The sequence below is a fragment of the Triticum urartu genome, chromosome 3A (genome assembly GCF_056163025.1).
Source record: "Triticum urartu cultivar PI428250 chromosome 3A, HENAU_Tu73, whole genome shotgun sequence".
Classification (NCBI taxonomy): domain Eukaryota; kingdom Viridiplantae; phylum Streptophyta; class Magnoliopsida; order Poales; family Poaceae; genus Triticum; species Triticum urartu.
This window is the reverse complement of record NC_141875.1, coordinates 704,842,983-704,855,690: the sequence shown is the minus strand read 5'-3', so window position 1 is coordinate 704,855,690 and position 12,708 is coordinate 704,842,983. Positions and strand designations below refer to the sequence as shown.

Genomic DNA, 12,708 nt, shown 5'->3' with positions numbered 1-12,708 from the left:
CTGCTGCTGTAGTTCATCAAGATCGTCACCACGCCGTCGTGCTGACGAAACTCTACCCCGACACTTTGCTGGATCGGAGTCCGGGGATCGTCATCAAGCTGAACGTGTGGTCGAACTCGGAGGTGCCGTAGTTTCGGTGCTTGATCGGTTGGATCGTGAAGACGTACGACTACTTCCTCTACGTCGTGTCATCGCTTCCGCAGTCGGTCTGCGTTGGGTACGTAGACAAAACTCTCCCCCTCGTTGCCATGCATCACATGATCTTGCGTGAGCGTAGGAATTTTTTTGAAATTACTACGAAACCCAACAGCGGCATCCGAGCCTAGGTTATTTATGTTGATGTTATATGCACGAGTAGAAAACAAGTGAGTTGTGGACGATACAAGTCATACTGCCTACCAGCATGTCATACTTTGGTTCGGCGGTATTGTTGGACGAGACGACCCGGACCAACCTTACGCATACGCTTACGCGAGACCGGTTCCCTCGACGTGCTTTGCACATAGATGGCTTGCGGGCGACTGTCTCTCCAACTTTAGTTGAACCTAGTATGGCTACGCCCGGTCCTTGAGAAGGTTAAAACGGAGTCTATTTGACAAACTATCGTTGTGATTTTGATGCGTAGGTGAGATTCGTTCTTACTTAAGCCTGTAGCAGCCACGTAAAACATGCAACAACAAAGTAGAGGACGTCTAACTTGTTTTTGCAGGGCATGTTGTGATGTGATATGGTCAAGGCATGATGCTGAATTCTATTGTATGAGATGATCATGTTTTGTAACCGAGTTATCGGCAACTGGCAGGAGCCATATGGTTGTCGCTTTATTGTATGCAATGCAATCGCGATGTAATGCTTTACTTTATTACTAAACGGTAGTGATAGTCGTGGAAGCATAAGATTGGCGAGACGACAACGATGCTACGATGGAGATCAAGGTGTCGCGCCGGTGACGATGGTGATCATGACGGTGCTTCGGAGATGGAGATCACAAGCACAAGATGATGATGGCCATATCATATCACTTATATTGATTGCATGTGATGTTTATCTTTTTATGCATCTTATCTTGCTTTGATTGACGGTAGCATTATAAGATGATCTCTCACTAAATTATCAAGAAGTGTTCTCCCTGAGTATGCACCGTTGCCAAAGTTCGTCGTGCCCAGACACCACGTGATGATCGGGTGTGATAAGCTCTACGTCCATCTACAACAGGTGCAAGCCAGTTTTGCACACGCAGAATACTCAGGTTAAACTTGACGAGCCTAGCATATGCAGATATGGCCTCGGAACACGGAGACCGAAAGGTCGAGCGTGAATCATATAGTAGATATGATCAACATAAACAATGTTCACCATTGAAAACTACTCCATCTCACGTGATGATCGGTTATGGTTTAGTTGATTTGGATCACGTAATCACTTAGAAGATTAGAGGGATGTCTATCTAAGTGGGAGTTCTTAAGTAATATGATTAATTGAACTTAAATTTATCATGAACTTAGTACCTGATAGTATCTTGCTTGTTTATGTTGATTGTAGATAGATGGCTCGTGCTGTTGTTCCGTTGAATTTTAATGCGTTCCTTGAGAAAGCAAAGTTGAAAGATGATGGTAGCAATTACACGGACTGGGTCCGTAACTTGAGGATTATCCTCATTGCTGCACAGAAGAATTACATCCTGGAAGCACCGCTGGGTGCCAGGCCTGCTGCTGGAGCAACACCAGATGTTATGAACGTCTGGCAGAGCAAAGCTGATGACTACTCGATAGTTCAGTATGCCATGCTTTACGGCTTAGAATCGGGACTTCAACGACGTTTTGAACGTCATGGAGCATATGAGATGTTCCAGGAGTTGAAGTTAATATTTCAAGCAAATGCCCGGATTGAGAGATATGAAGTCTCCAATAAGTTCTATAGCTGCAAGATGGAGGAGAACAGTTCTGTCAGTGAGCATATACTCAAAATGTCTGGGGTATAATAATCACTTGATTCAATTGGGAGTTAATCTTCCGGATGATTGCGTCATTGACAGAATTCTCCAATCACTGCCACCAAGCTACAAGAGCTTCGTGATGAACTATAATATGCAAGGGATGAACAAGACTATTCCCGAGCTCTTCGCAATGCTGAAAGCTACCGAGGTAGAAATCAAAAAGGAGCATCAAGTGTTGATGGTTAACAAAACCACTAGTTTCAATAAAAAGGGCAAAGGGAAGAAGAAGGGGAACTTCAAGAAGAACGGCAAGCAAGTTGCTGCTCAGGAGAAGAAACCCAAGTCTGGACCTAAGCCTGAAACTGAGTGCTTCTACTGCAAGCAGACTGGTCACTGGAAGCAGAACTGCCCCAAGTATTTGGCGGATAAGAAGGATGGCAAGGTGAACAAAGGTATATGTGATATACATGTTATTGATGTGTACCTTACTAGAGCTCGCAGTAGCACCTGGGTATTTGATACTGGTTCTGTTGCTAATATTTGCAACTCGAAACAGGGACTACGAAATAAGCGGGCACTGGCAAAGGACGAGGTGACGATGCGCGTGGGAAACGGTTCCAAAGTTGATGTGATCGCGGTCGGCACACTACCTCTACATCTACCTTCGGGATTAATATTAGACCTAAATAATTGTTATTTGGTGCCAGCGTTGAGCATGAACATTATATCTGGATCTTGTTTAATGCGAGACGGTTATTCATTTAAATCAGAGAATAATGGTTGTTCTATTTATATGAGTAATATCTTTTATGGTCATGCACCCTTGAAGAGTGGTCTATTCTTATTGAATCTCGATAGTAGTAATACACATATTCATAATGTTGAAGCCAAAAGATGCAGAGTTGATAATGAAAGTGCAACTTATTTGTGGCACTGTCGTTTAGGTCATATCGGTATAAAGCGCATGAAGAAACTCCATACTGATGGACTTTTGGAACCACTTGATTATGAATCACTTGGTACTTGCGAACCGTGCCTCTTGGGCAAGATGACTAAAACACCGTTCTCCGGTACTATGGAGAGAGCAACAGATTTGTTGGAAATCATACATACCGATGTATGTGGTCCGATGAATATTGAGGCTCGTGGCGGATATCGTTATTTTCTCACCTTCACAGATGATTTAAGCAGATTTGGGTATATCTACTTAATGAAACATAAATCTGAAACATTTGAAAAGTTCAAAGAATTTCAGAGTGAAGTTGAAAATCATCGTAACAAGAAAATAAAGTTTCTATGATCTGATCGTGGAGGAGAATATTTGAGTTACGAGTTTGGTGTACATTTTAAAAACTGTGGAATAGTTTCGCAACTCACGCCACCCGGAACACCACAGCGTAATGGTGTGTCCGAACGTCGTAATCGTACTTTACTAGATATGGTGCGATCTATGATGTCTCTTACTGATTTACCGCTATCATTTTGGGGCTATGCTTTAGAGACGGCCGCATTCACGTTAAATAGGGCACCATCAAAATCCGTTGAGATGACGCCTTATGAACTGTGGTTTGGCAAGAAACCAAAGTTGTCGTTTCTTAAAGTTTGGGGCTGCGATGCTTATGTGAAAAAGCTTCAACCTGATAAGCTCGAACCCAAATCGGAGAAATGTGTCTTCATAGGATACCCAAAGGAGACTGTTGGGTACACCTTCTATCACAGATCCGAAGGCAAGACATTCGTTGCTAAGAATGGATCCTTTCTAGAGAAGGAGTTTCTCTCGAGAGAAGTGAGTGGAAGGAAAGTAGAAATTGATGAGGTAACTGTACCTGCTCCCTTACTGGAAAGTAGTACATCACAGAAAACTGTTTCAGTGACACCTACACCAGTTAGTGAGGAAGCCAATGATAATGATCATGAAACTTCAGATCAAGATACTACCGAACCTCGTAGATCAACCAAAGTAAGATCCGCACCAGAGTGGTACGGTAATCCTGTTCTACAAGTCATGCTACTAGATCATGATGAACCTACGAACTATGAAGAAGCGATGGTGAGCCCAGATTCCGCAAAGTGGCTTGAAGCCATGAAATCTGAGATGGGATCCATGTATGAAAACAAAGTATGGACTTTGGTTGACTTGCCCGATGATCGGCAAGCAATTGAAAATAAATGGATCTTTAAGAAGAAGACTGACGCCGATGGTAATGTTACTGTCTACAAAGCTCGACTTGTCGCAAAAGGTTTTCGGCAAGTTCAAGGGATTGACTACGATGAGACCTTCTCACCCGTAGCGATGCTTAAGTCTGTCCGAATCATGTTAGCGATTGCCGCATTTTATGATTATGAAATTTGGCAGATGGATGTCAAAACTGCATTCCTGAATGGATTTCTGGAAGAAGAGTTGTATATGATGCAACCGGAAGGTTTTGTCGATCCAAAGGGAGCTAACAAAGTGTGCAAGCTCCAGCGATCCATTTATGGACTGGTGCAAGCCTCTCGGAGTTGGAATAAACGTTTTGATAGTGTGATCAAAGCATTTGGTTTTATACAGACTTTCGGAGAAGCCTGTATTTACAAGAAAGTGAGTGGGAGCTCTGTAGCATTTCTGATATTATATGTGGATGGCATATTGCTGATCGGAAATGATATAGAATTTCTGGATAGCATAAAGGGATACTTGAATAAAAGTTTTTCAATGAAAGACCTCGGTGAAGCTGCTTACATATTAGGCATTAAGATCTATAGAGATAGATCAAGACGCTTAATTGGACTTTCACAAAGCACATACCTTGAAATTTTTTTGAAGAAGTTCAAAATGGATCAAGCAAAGAAAGGGTTCTTGCCTGTGTTACAAGGTGTGAAGTTGAGTAAGACTCAATGCCCGACCACTGCAGAAGATAGAGAGAATATGAAAGATGTTCCCTATGCATCAGCCATAGGATCTATCATGTATGCAATGCTGTGTACCATACCTGATGTGTGCCTTGCTATAAGTTTAGCAGGGAGGTACCAAAGTAATCCAGGAGTGGATCACTGGACAGCGGTCAAGAACATCCTGAAATACCTGAAAAGGACTAGGGATATGTTTCTCGTATATGGAGGTGACAAAGAGCTCACCGTAAAAGGTTACGTTGATGCAAGCTTTGACATTGATCCGGACGATTCTAAATCGCAAACCGGATACGTGTTTACATTAAACGGTGGAGCTGTCAGTTGGTGCAGTTCTAAACAAAGCGTCGTAGCGGGATCTACATGTGAAGCGGAGTACATAGCTGCTTTAGAAGCAGCAAATGAAGGAGTCTGGATGAAGGAGTTCATATCTGATCTAGGTGTCATACCTAGTGCATCGGGTCCAATGAAAATCTTTTGTGACAACACTGGTGCAATTGCCTTGGCAAAGGAATCCAGATTTCACAAAAGGACCAAACACATCAAGAGACGCTTCAATTCCATCCGGGATCTAGTCCAGGTGGGAGACATAGAGATTTGCAAGATACATACGGATCTGAATGTTGCAGACCCGTTGACTAAGCCTCTTCCACGAGCAAAACATGATCAGCACCAAAGCTCCATGGGTGTTAGAATCATTACAGTGTAATCTAGATTATTGACTCTAGTGCAAGTGGGAGACTGAAGGAAATATTCCCTAGAGGCAATAATAAAGTTATTATTTATTTCCTTATAATCATGATAAATGTTTATTATTCATGCTAGAATTGTATTAACCAGAAACATAATACATGTGTGAATACATAGACAAACAAAGTGTCACTAGTATGCCTCTACTTGACTAGCTCGTTAATCAAAGATGGTTATGTTTCCTGACCATGAACAATGAGTTGTTATTTGATTAACGAGGTCACATCATTAGTTGAATGATCTGATTGACATGACCCATTCCATTAGCTTAGCACCCGATCGTTTAGTATGTTGCTATTGCTTTCTTCATGACTTATACATGTTCCTATGATTATGAGATTATGCAACTCCCGTTTGCCGGAGGAACACTTTGGGTGCTACCAAACGTCACAACGTAACTGGGTGATTATAAAGGAGCATTACAGGTGTCTCCAAAGGTAGATGTTGGGTTGGCGTATTTCGAGATTAGGATTTGTCACTCCGATTGTCGGAGAGGTATCTCTGGGCCCTCTCGGTAATACACATCACATAAGCCTTGCAAGCATTACAACTAATATGTTAGTTGTGAGATGATGTATTACGGAACGAGTAAAGAGACTTGCCGGTAACGAGATTGAACTAGGTATTGGATACCGACGATCGAATCTCGGGCAAGTAACATACCGATGACAAAGGGAACAACGTATGTTGTTATGCGGTCTGACCGATAAAGATCTTCATAGAATATGTAGGAGCCAATATGGGCATCCAGGTCCCGCTATTGGTTATTGACCGGAGACATGTCTCGGTCATGTCTACATTGTTCTCGAACCCGTAGGGTCCGCACGCTTAAGGTTACGATGACAGTTACATTATGAGTTTATGCATTTTGATGTACCGAAGGTTGTTCGGAGTCCCGGATGTGATCACGGACATGACGAGGAGTCTCGAAATGGTCGAGACGTAAAGATTGATATATTGGAAGCCTATGTTTGGACATCGGAAGTGTTCCGGGTGAAATCGGGATTTTACCGGGTTATTGGGAGGTTACCGGAACCCCCCGGGAGCCATATGGGCCTTCATGGGCCTTAGTGGAAAGGAGAAAGGGGCAGCCCAAGGGGGCTGCGCACCTCCCCCCTCCCCTAGTCCTATTAGGACTAGGAGAGGTGGCCGGCCACCCTTCTCCCCTTTTCCCCCTTGGGAATCCTAGTTGGAATAGGATTGGGGGGGAGTCCTACTCCCGGAAGGAGTAGGACTCCTCCTGCGCCCTCTCCCTGGCCGGCGCCCCCCTCCCCTCTTGGCTCCTTTATATACTGAGGTAGAGGCACCCTAGAACACACAAGTTGATCCACGTGATCTATTCCTTAGCCGTGTGCGGTGCCCCCTGCCACCATATACCTCGATAATACTGTAGTGGAGTTTAGGCGAAGCCCTGCTGCTGTAGTTCATCAAGATCGTCACCACGCCGTCGTGCTGACGAAACTCTACCCCGACACTTTGCTGGATCGGAGTCCGGGGATCGTCATCGAGCTGAACGTGTGCTCGAACTCGGAGGTGCCGTAGTTTCGGTGCTTGATCGGTTGGATCGTGAAGACGTACGACTACTTCCTCTACGTCGTGTCATCGCTTCCGCAGTCGGTCTGCGTTGGGTACGTAGACAACACTCTCCCCCTCCTTGCCATGCATCACATGATCTTGCATGAGCGTAGGAAATTTTTTGAAATTACTACGAAACCCAACATATACTGCTTGACAAGCTTGAGAACTAGTTCATAATTCCATCATTACATGGTTCAAAAGTGAGAGCCAAAGGTCAAGATAACAGGAGTACATAGTACCAATTGCACATAGTTCAAAAGTGACATCCAGACCACTAGCATTGCAGTAGCTGCCATTACCACAGTTAGGTGGAAAACATCTTCAGTAGTTGCCACTAGCATTGAAGTAGGGAGCAAACCCTCCACCTGATCCTCTCCCTGAACCTCTTCCTGATCCTCTCCTTGATCCTCTCCCTCCTCCTCTCCCAGCAGATGTGCTTGCACTAGGATTAGAGCTGCTTGCCACTCCAGGAGCTCTGAATGTTGATGATGTAGGTTGAGATCCTGATGTGCCAGCTTGAGAGCTTGCTGTTGTTCTAGTTCTTGCTCTACCTCTTGGAGCTTTAGACCTAGCTGAAGCTGATCCATCAGTCTGAGCTTGCTGCAAACAAAAGAAATGAATGAACAGAGCTTAGTAATTATGTATAAGCATAGTTCAAAAGTGAGGAAAACAGAGCAATTATCATAGTAGTACCTCTGTTTCCCTTTGCTTTCTCCCTCTTTTCCCAAGATATGATTTAGTTTTCTGTGTTCTATCTTCATTCATTTTACAACCACTTTTATTGTGTCCCTTATGCCCACAGGATCCACAAGTGATCTGTATGCCATGCTTGCTCATTTTCTTCCCCTTTGGAGCTTCACCCTCTTCTCTCCTCCTGCCATTGTTTTTATTCCTTGCTCCTGGCATAGCAATGTATCCAGGTGCTACTGGCCTAGGATTTTGAGACATAGGCCAGTTTTCTTCTCCTAGAATAGGCTGGAGACAATGCTCATAAATTTTGTTGAATGTCTCAATCCAGTAGCACTTGTCTATGTAGTCATCTACCTTTCTTCCACTCTTGTAAATTGCTGCAATAGCATGACAACAAGGCAGACCTGACAGTTGAAAGTAACCACAAGTGCATATCCTTTTTTCAAGATTTACTGTGTATTTCTTTTTTCCGCCCTTCATGTGCTGCACCTCAAACCCCTCCTTGCCATTCCAGAGCACATCAATGTACTGTGTCAATCTAATACTTACCTTGAGTTTCCTAAAAATATTTGGGCAAATTTTGCCCTTCCAATTTGCCCCTTTGGCTCTCTGCTCCTGCACCCTAACAAGCATCTTCTTTCTTATCATCTCTTGCTATGAAATAATTGGATAGAACCTTGATTCTATAATGGCATTGTTGAATGACTCACAAAGATTATTATCTACTGATTCACAGTTAGTTCCTGTAGGAAAAAATGCCCTAGCCCAATGTACTGGCTCTATTCTCATGATATCCTTTGCACCATCAGGAGTTAGCTGAGCAAGCCTGGCCTTGTTGTAGTTAAAATCCTCTTTGTTTGCAGCCTTAGCAATTGCCCAAAATCTCTTTTGGTACTCATGGTCCTTGTGCTTCTTCCTCCAGTTGGCATATATATGTCTGGCACACATCCTATGCTCTGCCTTGGGCAAATAGTCCCTCATGCTGTTAATCAAGCCCTGAAAATAGTGAAACAGGACATGTTTAGTACAAAGCATTGAAGAAAAACTAGTAAGTTATTTCTGCAATGAAGAAAGGCTAGTAAGTTATTTCTACAATGAAGAAAAGCAAGTACATTTATTTACTTAACAAAGCAAGTTACTTAACAAAGCAATGTAGTTCTGCATTCAAGAAAAGCTAGTACCTTCTGCTGATCAGAAATGAAAACCCAACCTGCTCCTTGGTCATTAATTTCCAAATCTTTGATTAACAGACCTATAAACCACTTCCAGCTATCAGTGGTCTCTTTCTCTACTACAGCCCAAGCTACTGGGTACATCTGATTATTAGCATCCCTTGCAATTGCAGCCAACAATTCACCTTGACAAGCTCCCTTGAAAAAGCAGCCATCTAGGCCAATCACTCTCCTACACCCTGCTTTAAAACCTTTCTTCATAGCATCAAAACAAACATAGAACTGCTGAAATATGTTCTTCTGTAGATCTGTTGGATCTAGGGTAATGCCCACTGTACTGCCAGCGTTGCTCCTAAGCAGTTCTAGTTGATAATCAAACACTTTTGTGTATTCACTTTTCATTCCACACATGAGTTTATCAAGTACAATTTTCTTTGCTGCCTTGCACTTTGAAACTGACACATCAGCAAACATATCTTTGAGCACTGTGGCTTTAATGCCGTCAATTTTCGACATTGGATTTGCTAGGATAATGTGCTCATATCTATTTGCAATCACCTTAGTAGTAACAAGCTTGTTCTTCCTGTTCTGTGCACAATGGTGCTCATCTTCATAGGTAATAATTTGAAACCTAGAGCATCTACTTGTCTTGGCACCATACAGCATCTAGGGGCAACCATACCAATCACATTTTACTCTCACTCTATGCTCCTCAGATTTTACAAATGATATGCTCCTTTTAGTGGCAAGCCCATACCTCTTTAGTGCTTTCACTAATTGGTTGTTGCTCTTGAAAACCATTCCCAAACTAAAATGTGGAATTTCTGTGTCTGGGTTGAACCTAACATACTGGCTCTTCCTCCTGACCATCTCGCCATCTTCATCTTCATCATAACTGTAGTCCTCATCAGATGACTCAAACTCCAAGTCCTGTACAACTTCTTCCACATTAGCAACTAGCTCTATAGGAACTGGACCTGTAGACTCCTTTGAAAACCAAATTTCTGAAGCTTTCATCTTCTTGAATTTTCTAGCATGTTTTCTCAACTCAACTACCTCTGACTCCTCTCCACTGTCATCAGTGTGTGCCACATAATCTGGATCATCTGAATCTTCAGACTCTGAACCATTTCCTGCATCTTCTGGAATTGGAGCTACAATTTGGCTTGCAGCAACTGGCTGAGAAGGATTGAGAATTTGAGAACCTTGGGACAGATCATCAGTTCTGCAATTGTTCTTCACAGGGCTAATTATCACTTGAGTTACCACACCTCCCTCATTAGGAACTAAGATATGTTCCAATATGTGTGACTCTGGTACTGCATTCACTTGCTGAACATTGCCCTGCACAACATCTTCTTCCTCTGCTGTGATAACTGCATCTGGTTCAAGCTCACTGCCATTGTTAAGCAGGTCATCCAGTTCATCTGCTTCAAAATCAGACACACTATCTTCTTCCTGTGGTTCATCTTGCTCTCCATTGTACTCCACAAATATGTCAGCAACACCTCCATCTGTAATATGCTCTGAAATCCTCATGCAACCCTCATCAGTATATAAAAACAATAACCCATTTAGCAACTCTCTCCCAGGCATAAGGAAATACAACTTCATGCTCTCTTTCACAGCTAAATGATCTCCTAGAAATCCTTTCAGCTCAGGCAGTGATAGCTTATCCCTCTCTATCTCTGACATTGCAGTATCACCCCCAACATAATCAAGGCTTGGGCCAATATGGATGAACTCACCCCCATAATGGAACCTCACATTCAACACATCTGCTGGATCCATGATTAAAAAGAAAACCTGCAGTGCAAGCCATGTATAGCCATGTATAAGTTACTAATGCTTCAGTACTGACAGTTAAAATGTGTGCAAAGTTGACACCTTCAGTACTGACAATTACAAAATCGATCTAAATGCCTACAAAATCAAATTAATCTACAATGCATATCTTGTATCACTCCATGTGCACTACATTGCACCCCCAGAAAATCAAATAAAAATGCTGCAACTTTGCCCCAAACCCCCACCTTTCACCCCCCTGTAAAACCCTAAACCTAACTCCACGAGGCCAGAAAAGAAAAAAAATCAGTTACGGCGGATGAGGATGACGAACCTGCTGCTTTGCCGCCGGCGTGGTCGTCCAATCTCGCCGCGATCATCCTCTGAACGTCGCCATTGCTGCCATGGAGTGAGGTGATGCGTCGAGAGAGAAGGGGAAGGGGCGAAGTGAGGGAGGAGGGGAGCGAGCAGGTCCGGCTCAACCATTTAGCCTCTCCAGCGACCGATCCGGCCCCACCACGCTTCGCTGACTCAGCAATCCCGGCCTTTCGTCGTTTGTATACGGCAACAAGGACTAAAACGACTGGGATTAGAGAGTTCAGGGTACATACTTCCGGGATTTGGAGGTTGGAGTTTAAAATCGACGACGCGTACGAGTTCAGGGTTTAAAACAGACTTTACCCTACTTTTATGCGGGAGTCATATGTCAAATAACACAAATAAGTGTACTGCTTTTTGAATTGCACACGGCAGAGATGATTGTTTATATATCCTATATACCTAAGAGATTCATCCTCACTATCTTATTTATCTTGACATGCAACCTATGCACATCATCAAGTAGGTCCACCAAATAATTGATTGACACTAACTCACTTATCTTAACATGCAACTATGCCAACTCACCATGCTACCATCATTGCCCCACTAATTTAATTATCTCAACATGCAACTATGTCAACTCAACATGTCATTATGCATGGAAAACTCATATTAACATGCATCATGCATGCTACTCATATTCAACAAATATATAATAATATATTGTATGTACTTTAGCTTCCATTCTCATATTGTAATACAAAAACTAAAGTTGCATACCGTCAAATCATATAGAAATAACTGCATCCAATTCCCGCAGCAACGCGCGGGGTATTATCTCTAGTTTTATTAAATGTTTGATCCAGTAAATTTAAAAATGTATCGACTTCTCCATAAAAGCATGTTTATACCGAAACAGATGTATGACGTACAAGTACATAAAACCAGCAGAGATAAGAGATTACAAATACATGAAACAAAAACAGTGAGATAACGTCAATAGACTCGTTCAAACTTCGGTGTCTTTTCAATATAAGGTATAGTTGTTATGTTTCTTTAAGGATATATTTTTTTGATGTTACATGTGGATCCTGGTGTTAAACAAATAAAAATCAGGAAGTCACTTCGAAGGGGATTAATGAAAGTTTGAAAACATGTGGAGATAGACAGGTTCATGGTTAGTGTAGTTGGTCGCGCAGGGAATAGAATCTAGTAGGCGAGAGAACATGGCCGGCTGCTTTTCCCGTCGCAGCCTTGACATTAATTGTGCTCCTTGTGGCCTCCTTAACTACCTAACACGATCCCCAGCTCTTTCCGTTCCATTTCCCAATGCTCCCTGCGAAGCTAACTTCACTTACGAGACTGAGTGTGCAAACTACCCAGGTAACAGCTCCGCCTAGTGTGACATTCGGCGTAATGCACTTGGCTTACATCTAGTCAGCATACGGAGCGTAAGCCGAGTGTCTTTTGTCGGGGCCTCGGCAAACCTACAAGCCGAGGAGAAATGAGCAGCCTATGGAAAAAAAGGGCAACTGACGGATGACCCACATTAGCGGCACCGAGTAAGGTGAGTGTCCGACACTCTGT

General features: G+C 42.9%; 1 pseudogene; it reads right to left on the bottom strand.

Moving 5' to 3' along the window:
- Positions 1 to 7,474: 7,474 nt before the first annotated feature.
- Positions 7,475 to 10,806, bottom strand: LOC147981909 (uncharacterized; annotated as a pseudogene).
- Positions 10,807 to 12,708: the final 1,902 nt, after the last annotated feature.